This window comes from Pseudonaja textilis, chromosome 2 (assembly GCF_049901715.1).
Source record: "Pseudonaja textilis isolate UNSWEBS1 chromosome 2, rPseTex1.2, whole genome shotgun sequence".
Classification (NCBI taxonomy): domain Eukaryota; kingdom Metazoa; phylum Chordata; class Lepidosauria; order Squamata; family Elapidae; genus Pseudonaja; species Pseudonaja textilis.
Window position 1 is genome coordinate 113425292 of NC_141991.1, and position 9717 is coordinate 113435008.

At 44.9% G+C, this 9717-nt stretch overlaps 1 protein-coding gene across 2 annotated transcripts in view; it reads right to left on the reverse strand.

The window, feature by feature from the left end:
• The window catches only part of BAHCC1 (BAH domain and coiled-coil containing 1), a 127883-nt gene extending 126274 nt beyond the window's left edge, over positions 1-1609 (reverse strand). Inside the window, exon 1 of one of the 2 annotated variants that reach the window (XM_087924942.1) lies at positions 1047-1609. The gene's annotated coding sequence lies outside the window, so the exon portion shown is untranslated. Of the gene's footprint in view, positions 1-77; positions 350-1046 lie in introns of those variants that run through there. The other variant, XM_087924945.1, reaches the window with a different exon arrangement.
• Between the last annotated feature and the right edge of the window lie 8108 nt (positions 1610-9717).

Sequence of the window (9717 nt, forward strand, 5' to 3'; positions counted from 1 at the left end):
TCAAGAAAGACAATACGTCAAAAGGAAAGAGGAAGAAGAACAATTCACGCATGCAAACGGCAGACACAATTACTTACAGACCGCTGCTTTCCTGGGTCAACGTTCCGTTTAACACGCCACCGACACCAAACAATCCAAAGCGGGGGAGGGAAAACCGACCTCACGGCAAAAAAGTAAGGGCACCCAAACAGGAAGGGCACCCAGCCCGAGCCATGATTAAAAAACAAAAACCCGCCGTCTTAGAATATGGGTGAGAGAAGTACACACGCGCGCGCCTAATACGTTAGAAATTGGCGTTTCTTCCCCTTCGGCTCTCTTATTCGGAGCTTCCCTTGGCCTTCTCTGCCTCTGGAAAGCGGAAATTGAGGACGGCTTTTGCATGTTGCGCCGAGATCCCAGCTCCCCCATTCCTCTCCCTCCTCCTCCTCCTCCCCCAGCCGCCGGGTGTTTGAGAATCTGGTTTTACGACGACGGCCCCGGCTCTGCCGCTATTACGAATTTCGTCTTTGGTCGGTAGTCTTTTGCTCCAGCTCCAAGGTCCCCCCCCCACCTGCCCATGTGGAGTAAATCCATTCAATTAGGGCACCAAGACGGAGCTGGAGGCTCTATAATCACAAATTTATGGCCGGATGACGTGCCTCTCTCGCTCTCTCCCACAATGGAGACCAGTGACATTAAACAGAAAATTGATGAGAGAGAAGCGAAATCTAATCTTTTCTTCCCACTTCTTCCACGCCGCTGCTGCCGCTGCCGGCTTGCCCCCCCCCCCCTTGTTTGCAGAGGGAAAGGGGGGGGTGCTGCCGGGGATTGGGGAGAAAGGCTTTTCGCTCGCTCTTGGGGGTGGTGAGAAGGGGAGCGGGATAGTTAAGGTTTCCTCCCAGCCCCGATCCCCCGGCATTTCTTCCTCGCCCGTTCGCGATCTCTCTCCTGCACAACCGAGGCGAGCATTAGGCTCCGAGAGATGAGGACCACCCGAGTTCCAATATTGTCTCTCCTCTACACCCCCTCCCCCGAGTCGAGGTCAGCGGGGGTCTCCGAGGACTTACCCGATTGGAGTCGCGCTTTTTAGTGCGGCGTTGCATTTTCTTCCCGGGCAAGGGATAGAGGGTCGGGGTCGCCCGTTTTTCCCAAGGCGAAAAGCCGGGGTATCCGCTGCTAGGCCACGCTTTGAAGGGAGCCGAAAGGAAAAGAAAGCCTTCCCGGGCAAAGCGGGGAGTTGGGAAAACTGCATTTCAGCCCGGCTGCATTCCGCCGCGTTGGAAGAAGAGAGGAGCTCCCTCGGCGTCCAACCCGCACGCCCGGCACAGCGAGAGGGGGAAGGGGGCGGGCGGGGAGCCCTGGCAAGGAGGATCTGCTTGGAATCGAGACAAAAGTAACGTCCCTGTTGCAGCTGCGAACGGCGCGGGGGAGGGGGAGGAAATCCCGGCTCCTCCGCGTTCCAAACAAGAGGAGGAAACCGAGGCTCGCCGTGCTCGGGCCGCTTCCCCAAAGTGGGGCCGCTCGCGCGGGGCTTGCTCCGAACCCGGCTCTACTGCCGCGCCGCCGCCGCCGCCGCCACCTTCCGATGCAGAAGCCAGTCCCGGCCGCCAGCTCCTCTCCGTTGCCTCGCTCGCTAGCCCGCAATGTAAACCACCTACGGCAGCTGCGAAAGAGCGGGGGAAGTGGGCACGCGGGGAGGGAGAAAGGACACAGTCCAGAGCTTTGTGGTTTGCGTTCAACTTTTTTTTTTAGGGTGTGTTTGTGTGTGTGTGTCTGTTTTTCTGATCTCCCCCCCCCTCCCCGGCTTCCCCACCCCCTCGTTCCCTCCCAATCTCAGCCTCCTTGTCTGGAACCAGTTTACAACTCCGCTGCTGTTCCCGCACCTCAGACATAATAGCGACCGAGATGGATCTTGCCTTCTCGCTGAGTTTGCATTTTTTCAAAGGAGCTCCAGGGTCTTCCCTCCCTCTCCCCCCCCCCCCCGTTCTTTCTGTTTAAGCTTGGGAGGTCACTGACCTCACAAGGGTGGAGTGAGTGGGGGGGGGGGGAGACAACCGGCAGAGGAGTGCGTGTAGCGTCACAGCCCAAGCCCCCATTAGATCTGCCTTTCATCTCCCTCATTCTCCTCACGCGCGCGCACACACACACACACAGAGGAAGAGAGAGAGAAAGAAATAGTTCGGTAACAGCTTTCTCCTGCATTACTAGAAGGTTGCATTTAAAGGCAACCTTCCCCAACCGAGGCCCCCAGGTATGTTTGGAGGACAGCGATAAACATGCTGGCTAGGAATTATGGGAAACATAGTCCTGACATATTCAGATGACACTGGATTGAAGAAAGCTGACTCATAACACTCTTGCCTTATGCTTTGCATTGGTCTCCTAAGTTTCTCTTTTCCACACGATGTGGAAGCGCTGACCAATACTTTCCTTTTGCCTTTGAAAAACCCATATATGATGCATTTTGTTTCTTCCATTCAATCTTATCCGATTCTCCAGGACTGCTTCTTCAGGTCCCTGCAGTTTTCTTGGCAAGGTTCTTCTTCCTAAATGACCATTGCTTCCTTCATGGGGCAGAGAGACAGTGGCAGGCCCAAGGTCGCCTACATGGCCTTGTGCCTTTGATGGAACTAGAACTCACAATCTTCCAGGTTTCTAGCCTGGCACCTTACCACTAGGCCTTTGTTATATGTTAGTCATTGAGCTAGTTCGTTTCATTAGAAAAGCCTCATGATAAAGATACAAGGCTACAAGAGGTAAGGGTGTCTCCACAACCAAAGGGAAAGGGTTTCAATTAAACTTGGTTCCTGGCAACTTCACAAACCTGTCCAGCCTGTCTTCTGGGCCACAAGACATAAATGGTTTGTGGTTCCTTCTTCTAGGATGTTTTGCAACTTTCCAATCTAGTCAACAGCTCTGGAATTCCCGGGGTGGTACATTCCTACATAGATGGGCTGCAATGACCAAGAGTCATTGCATTGACAGTTGGTATTGCTGTTTGGATAACATGCTGTTCCAGCTGTGTACAGTGTTAAACATTCTGACTTGGTTTATGCACTGTGCTAAACCACAATTTAGCCATCTTTTGTGGCAAAGAGCACCAGCTGCAAGGTTCATATGACATATTGAACCAAGCTATTTATTCTCTCCCCCACTCAGCTAAGGGATTGATTAGGCCAGAGGGCTCCAAACTTGGCAACTTTAAGACTTGTGGATTTCAACTCCCAGAATGCTGGTTGGAGAATTTTGGGAGTTGAAGTCCACAAGTCTTAAAGTTGCCAAGTTTGGGGACCTCTGGATTAGGCCTTTGAATGGAGAGCTGAAGGCCACATCCCAACAGGGAGCGGAGGGAAACATAACTAAATTTGATTTGTTGAAAATTCAAAACAGCTCCTCGGATCTGTTTGATCATTTCCCTCTTCTGTCACATTCTGGAGGTCTCAAGGAGTGCACTCAAGGTTCAAGGGGGGACACTGTTGCAGGCTTCAAATTGCCTACTCTTTTACCAAGTAATGTACTGTGAGTTTCCAACTACAATATGTTAAGTCAAAACTAGCCATAGCACGGCTGAGCAGAAAATGTAGACCCCCAGTCTGTATTTGCTTAATTTCTTAGGCTCCGCTCCTGCTTGGAAAAAAGGTTGATAATTCTCTGTCCCTTTTAACCTTCTCCCTTCTTTTCACAGTCAGCAGTGCCTAGACAAAGAACTATTTATTTGGATGGGAGAAGTGCCCCCCCTCCAAGCTTATGGTTACCTGCTGAGAAGCCTGAGTAGACAAGGTTTACCTTTTGTTTCTTAAAAGGCCTCTTCCAGTGAATCCTTTCCACACAATAGCATAACCTGGTGAGCCTAGTTAGTGCCTTTAACATTCCCTTACAAAGTGCTTAGGAAGGTGGGTTCAGCCTTTAGAGGCTTTCCTGATTTGTTAGCTTGGCCTGTTACATCAGATGTGGAATTTTGCTCTGATTGGGCCGAACAACAATCAATATCCTCAATGAAGCTGGCTTACATTTATCCACCATATTTGATCAAACTTTTGAGGATAATAGGGCTCTGCAAACCTAGAAAAAAAAAGTTCTGCAGACCTCATGTGAGCACAATCCCTCTCTGTTTTTAATAAAAGCATTTGTTTTAAGCTTGCGTGAGAGCCTGAGAAAAGATGTGGCTGCTTTAACAGTAGTATTAAGGAACTGAGTCATTAAAGCAGCATCATTTTTTCCGGTAAGTAATTGTACTTGTGCAAGATCTGGAACAGGATTTTTTTTTCTCTTTTGGAATTACTTTTGAAGTGTCCTCAGTCTAGAGGATAATGCTTGGAAAAAAGGACAAAAGAAGAAAGACGGCCAGTATAATAGCATCCAAATGATCTCTCTCCAGCTATCCTTCCTCCACTGAACTCCAGACAGATTCTGAAACCCCTGCATTGATGCAAACAAGGAATATGTAATTAATTTTGGTGTGCTGACTGTATTGATTTTATTTGGAGCTCTCTGTGGGTGATTGTTGCGTTCCTTTATTTTTTTCAATATTTTCCTTCAATGGCCTCTGGATATCTACAGACTTAGCTTCATTGGTTTAGAAAGGAACTGCCCATAAAAATCCCCCCTCCATGTGCAGGACTACATAGCTATCTAGGACCCTTCAACATGGCAGTGTTAAAGAGCTATTCCCCAAGCTGCATGAGGTGGCAGGAAAGGCTGCTGTTACAAACGTTTACTGCTGCATTTCCAACCCTAACATGGCCTTGGTAATGAAGCAGAATAGGGGTTCTGTCCACAAGAGAAATGGAGAAGTCAGTGTGTGAAACGTTGCCTTTAGTACCAGTTTCTGGGAGCAGAAGATCCAAGGGTCTTCTTCAGTTAAATCTCCAGCCTATGGAGACTGTTCCATGAGAAATGGGAATGGCATCAGATAGCCATTCTAGACTATATACCACCACCTACTTTTCCTGCCCCATGTCAAAGAGGAGCATCAGGAGGAAGAAAAGGGGGAAATATATATTAATGCCAGACTTTCCAGCACCAAATGATGGGCTTTCTTCATGCTTACCTACAGAAAAGGTACTCTTCATCTTCACTTTCCTTCCCAAGACACTTCTACATTTACACAGAACCCTGCCATAGAACAGGATTTGAAGAAGGAATGGCTCACTCTCTTCTTAAGAAGCCATTGCTAGATCCAGTAGAACTGGATATTTTTTATTTGTTCTTCAACCTTCCTACTGAGGGAAGGCTATTGAAAGGGTGGTAGGACCCAAGTGCTGAGCAACAGGCTGAGCTGTTCCTTGCCCCAGCTCCTGCCTACCTAGCAGTCAAAAAGTATGGAAATGCAAGTAGGTTAATAGGTACCACTTTGATGGGAAGGTAACAGCATTCCATGCACCTTTGGCATATAGCCACATGACCACAGAAAATGTCTTTAGACAATGCTGGCTCACTCAGCCAAGAAAAGGAGATGGGCACCACACTTTCAGTGCGGTGTCAGATATGACTGCACAGGGAAATCTTTACCTTTAGGTTTGAAGCTCCAGAAGGCCTGGAGAAGGTAGATTATCTAGATCCATTTCAAGTGGTTTGCAGGCTGGACTATAGTACTGAGGTAGCATTGGCTGCAATTATTAATGATCTCTGGTCGAGTCAGGATGAGAACGGTACATCTTTCCTTGCCTTCTTCACTAATCTTTTACTGGCCCAAAATTGATACCATTGATAATAATATCACCCTGGACCAGCTTAGGGGGCTGGGAGTGGGAACAGTCTTGCAGTGGTTGTTCTTACATTGAAGCCAGTTGTACTTGGTGTTGGTGTTGCATTGCAGGATGCCGCAAGGTTTGTTTCTCTCTCCCAACTCATCTGGGTGAGGTCATTCATTGGCACAGTTTGAAGCATCAACAGTATGCTGATGATACAAGGCTGTATATCTCAGCCACAGGCCTTGCAAATGATGCTGTTAAGGTTCCTTCCTCTTTCTGGATGGGAACAACAGCTTTCATTTAACCCTAGCAAGATTGAGTGGCTGGAGGTTTAGGCGTGCCCTAGGATTGGACATTTTCCAACTCTGGATGGGGCAGTTCTCATTTACAACTTAGAGATCCACTTGGATTGATAGCTTCTGCTCAAGGCGTGGGTGGCAGCTATGCCCGCCAAGGCATTTGCACAAATCCATGGTATATGCCAATTGTGCCTGTTTGTGGATCAGGAGCCTCTGCTCATGATCAGTCATGCCTTATTCACCTCCCAGCTGGATGTTTGCAATGTTCTCTACGTGGGGCTGTCTTTGAAGAGCACTGAAAAGCTGCAGTGGATCCAGAATGCCATGATATAGATAGTTTTGGGCACACCCCACTATCATCAAATAACACAACTGCTTTGTGAGCTGTATTAGTTCTCAGTAGGCTTCCGGGGGCAATTCCATGTACTGGTTGCCATCTGTAAAGTTCTGTGGGGCCACCTATCTCCAGTTGCCTCTGAGCCTCCCACCAGATCTAGCAGGGTGTCCATGCTCTGAGTCATCTAATGGGAACCAGGAAGCTAGCTTTCTCAGTTGTGACACCTGCCCTCAGAAGCCTCCCCCATGAGATTCAAGTGGCTGTGACCTTGTTAGCCTTCTGGAAGCCCTTGAAATCCTGGCCTTTCTGCAAGTGCTGGGGTCAGTGTATTAACTGAACTTGGTATGTATTGTGATGAGTTGTGAGCTTGTTTATTAGGAGCTTTGGTGGCATTGATTTATTTAGTATTGCTATCTTATGCTTTATGTGCTGTTGGTGATTCATGTTCACAAGACTGAGATGGGAATCATAGACCGTTTTTACACAAATACAAGGTAGCATAATTATATTATCCTGAAGATGCCTTCATGGATGGATGGATGGATGGATGGATGGATGGATGGATGGATGGATGGATGGAAGGAAGGAAGGAAGGAAGGATAAAAAAACCCACTGTTTTACTCCTCCCTTTTCCTTCCTTCCTTCCTTCCTTTTACATTCGTTCTGGCTAATACAGGAACTTAAGGCGACGACTTACATCATATTCCCTTCTGCTATGTTCTCCTATTTTGCAGAGAGGGCTGAGAGAGAATGAGAGGCTGAAAATCATTTGATGAGCCTCTGTACCTGAGGGGGAACTAGAACCTGGGTCTTAACTATTACACTATGGTTTGGAGCATCTAAACATTTCAAGCAAAGCCAAAACACTCCTATCAGTTCCACTTGTTGATTTTCCTAATGGCTAACTAACAACATGATGATTTAGTGTGTTGTAGGATTCCAGCTTTTGTCTTTAAGAAAAGACAAAATGTTCCATTAAGGGTTGTGACGTTAGGCAAGGAAAGATTGTCTGGGTAATATCCTCTTATTTATCGTCCTTTAACATCATGCCTTTTTGCATAATCTCTATGCGATGTATTTGATGATAATTATTTGTCTTACCTTTTACATGCAACTTAATGCTGCAGGACATCTTTTATGAGTCCCCACCCAATTTTTTTTCTTTTAAAAACCTCTTCTGGAATTTACCTAAAGCTCACCATTTCTCCCATAATTCTGGGTAGCTCTTTATGGCCATTTTGGGTGGGCTGTTTTCCAATCCAGTTGGACTGGTACACATAATGTTTTCTGGAGCCTGAGAACGTGGTATGGATGCCATTATTTAACTCCATCTGAAGCTAAATCAAATTCATGTTCTGCTAGGAAAATGAGTTAAACAGCATCGAAATCATCTTATTTTCATTTAGATGTGATCTGAATTAATCCAAATAGTGCTTAAGATTATTACAGGAATTACCCAGGAAAAGTAAAAAACAACAACAACCCTGAATCATCATTTATTTGAATTTCTTGTCTGGACATTTCTTCTTTAGATACCAAGTTTCTAAGAAGACAGATGGATGTAAGAGTTTATAACAATTCCCTACTTCATCCCTAAAGTCTACAAGTGGTATGAGATAAGAGCTGTCAAGCACAAGCAAATAGATCCATAAATGAAAGGCTCCACTTGTCTAATTTATTGTATTCTACCTATAATACAAGAATCTCCCCAAACTGCTCACCTTCCCTTGGGCACAAACAAATAAGGTTCCATGGAGCTTAGGGTGGGGGGATGTCAGTCTGTTGTGGCTGCACAACAAATGAAGGCTAATTCTCTGTTTGATCCCTCCCCCTTGCCTGGCTAGGAATTTATCAACCTGAGTAAAAAAAACTAGAAACTTGAAAACTTCCACAGAATATTTATATCATTTGTCTTGAAAGACAGTAGAACACTGTCCTTTTCTTTCCTCATTGCTGGTATTCACTTATAGATCCAAGGAAGATTAAATGCAAAATTTCCTACCTTGCGCTGTCCAGATGTGTTGGGTTCCCAGAGATGCCTGACCATATCAACTAGGAATGTTAGAAATTGCAGCCCAACCTTACCTGGAGGGCACTGAATGGAAATGCTAGAGAAGAATGTACTCCATAGATTAATGAGAACTAATTTTAAATATGCTTCTTGCATCTAATGACGTGTAGTCCATAAAAATGTGTGTGATAATGAGTTTCTTAATTTTAAGGTATGACTAGATTCTTTCTTCTTTGCTTGCAAAGGACTAAGCTGGCTATCTAAAAAAATGTTCAAATCCTTGTTCAACTGAAAAAATTACTATACTTGGAATAATCATCCAAAAACTGGTAACAACCAGCGAAATATGTTTTGTAGAAATGCTAATTGCCAAAATATTTTTAAAGTACTTTTTTCTTTGGACTAGATAGGTTTTCTTAAAATATACTTTTGGTTTCAAGTTAAAACCACTACTCCTATATTCTGTCTTAATGTTAGAACTGGGCTGGTTTTAGGTTTGTTACACTGACTATATTGTCTTTAACCAGTTCTAAGGTTTACCGATCAGGTAGGAGAAATAGAAATAACTTGGATTAAGCAAGGATAGCTTTGAGTATATTCATAGCCTTTAGATTTATTTTACCACCAGTACTGAACTGAGCTTAGCTCATAAATGTGCCTTTCTAGTTACCATAAGGTTTGTTTCAGAGGTCTAATTTGGATGGCAAGGTTGTTGTCATTGTTTATTTTCAGCTGAAAATGGCCCATCTATTACAAATCATGCAGAATTCTACAAGTAGAGTGAAATTTACTTTCCCCGACAGATTTATTCCATTGTATAGTTGGGTTCCTGTGCACCTACCACTGGTTTGATTATATTCTTTTGACTTGTGGGTGAAGTGCTAGAGCATAAAGGCTTTATTGTACAATTATAAGTGTAAATTGGATCTTCTGTGCCCCAACTATATTTCTAAATACCACATAAAACTAGTGGAATTAATATAGAAGGTTTGGTCTATGCTGGCAAAAATATAATGAGTGGACAGTGAATTTACCTGGATCAGCTGGACTGTCCATTTATTATATCTCTGCCAGCATAGATCTCAAACCTATGTTACTACCAGATCTACATCTGCAGCAATTCCAAATTTTAGTTTGTTATACACATATGAGTTGTTGGTGTATTTTGGGGTGCCAGGATTTTTGGTTGTCAGTTTTTATACTTTTGTTATTTTATTATTGCTTGTGAATCACATGAGATTGTATTACATAAGAGTGGCAGTTAATAAAATTGATTGATTGATTTCAGCAGCACAAGCCGTGGTGACCGAAAGTTGGAGGTAGGGCGCATAGCAAAAGATGCTTCTTTCTAAGCATCTCTCATTTGAGAGATACTGCAGTAAATTCCTCCAGAAGAGG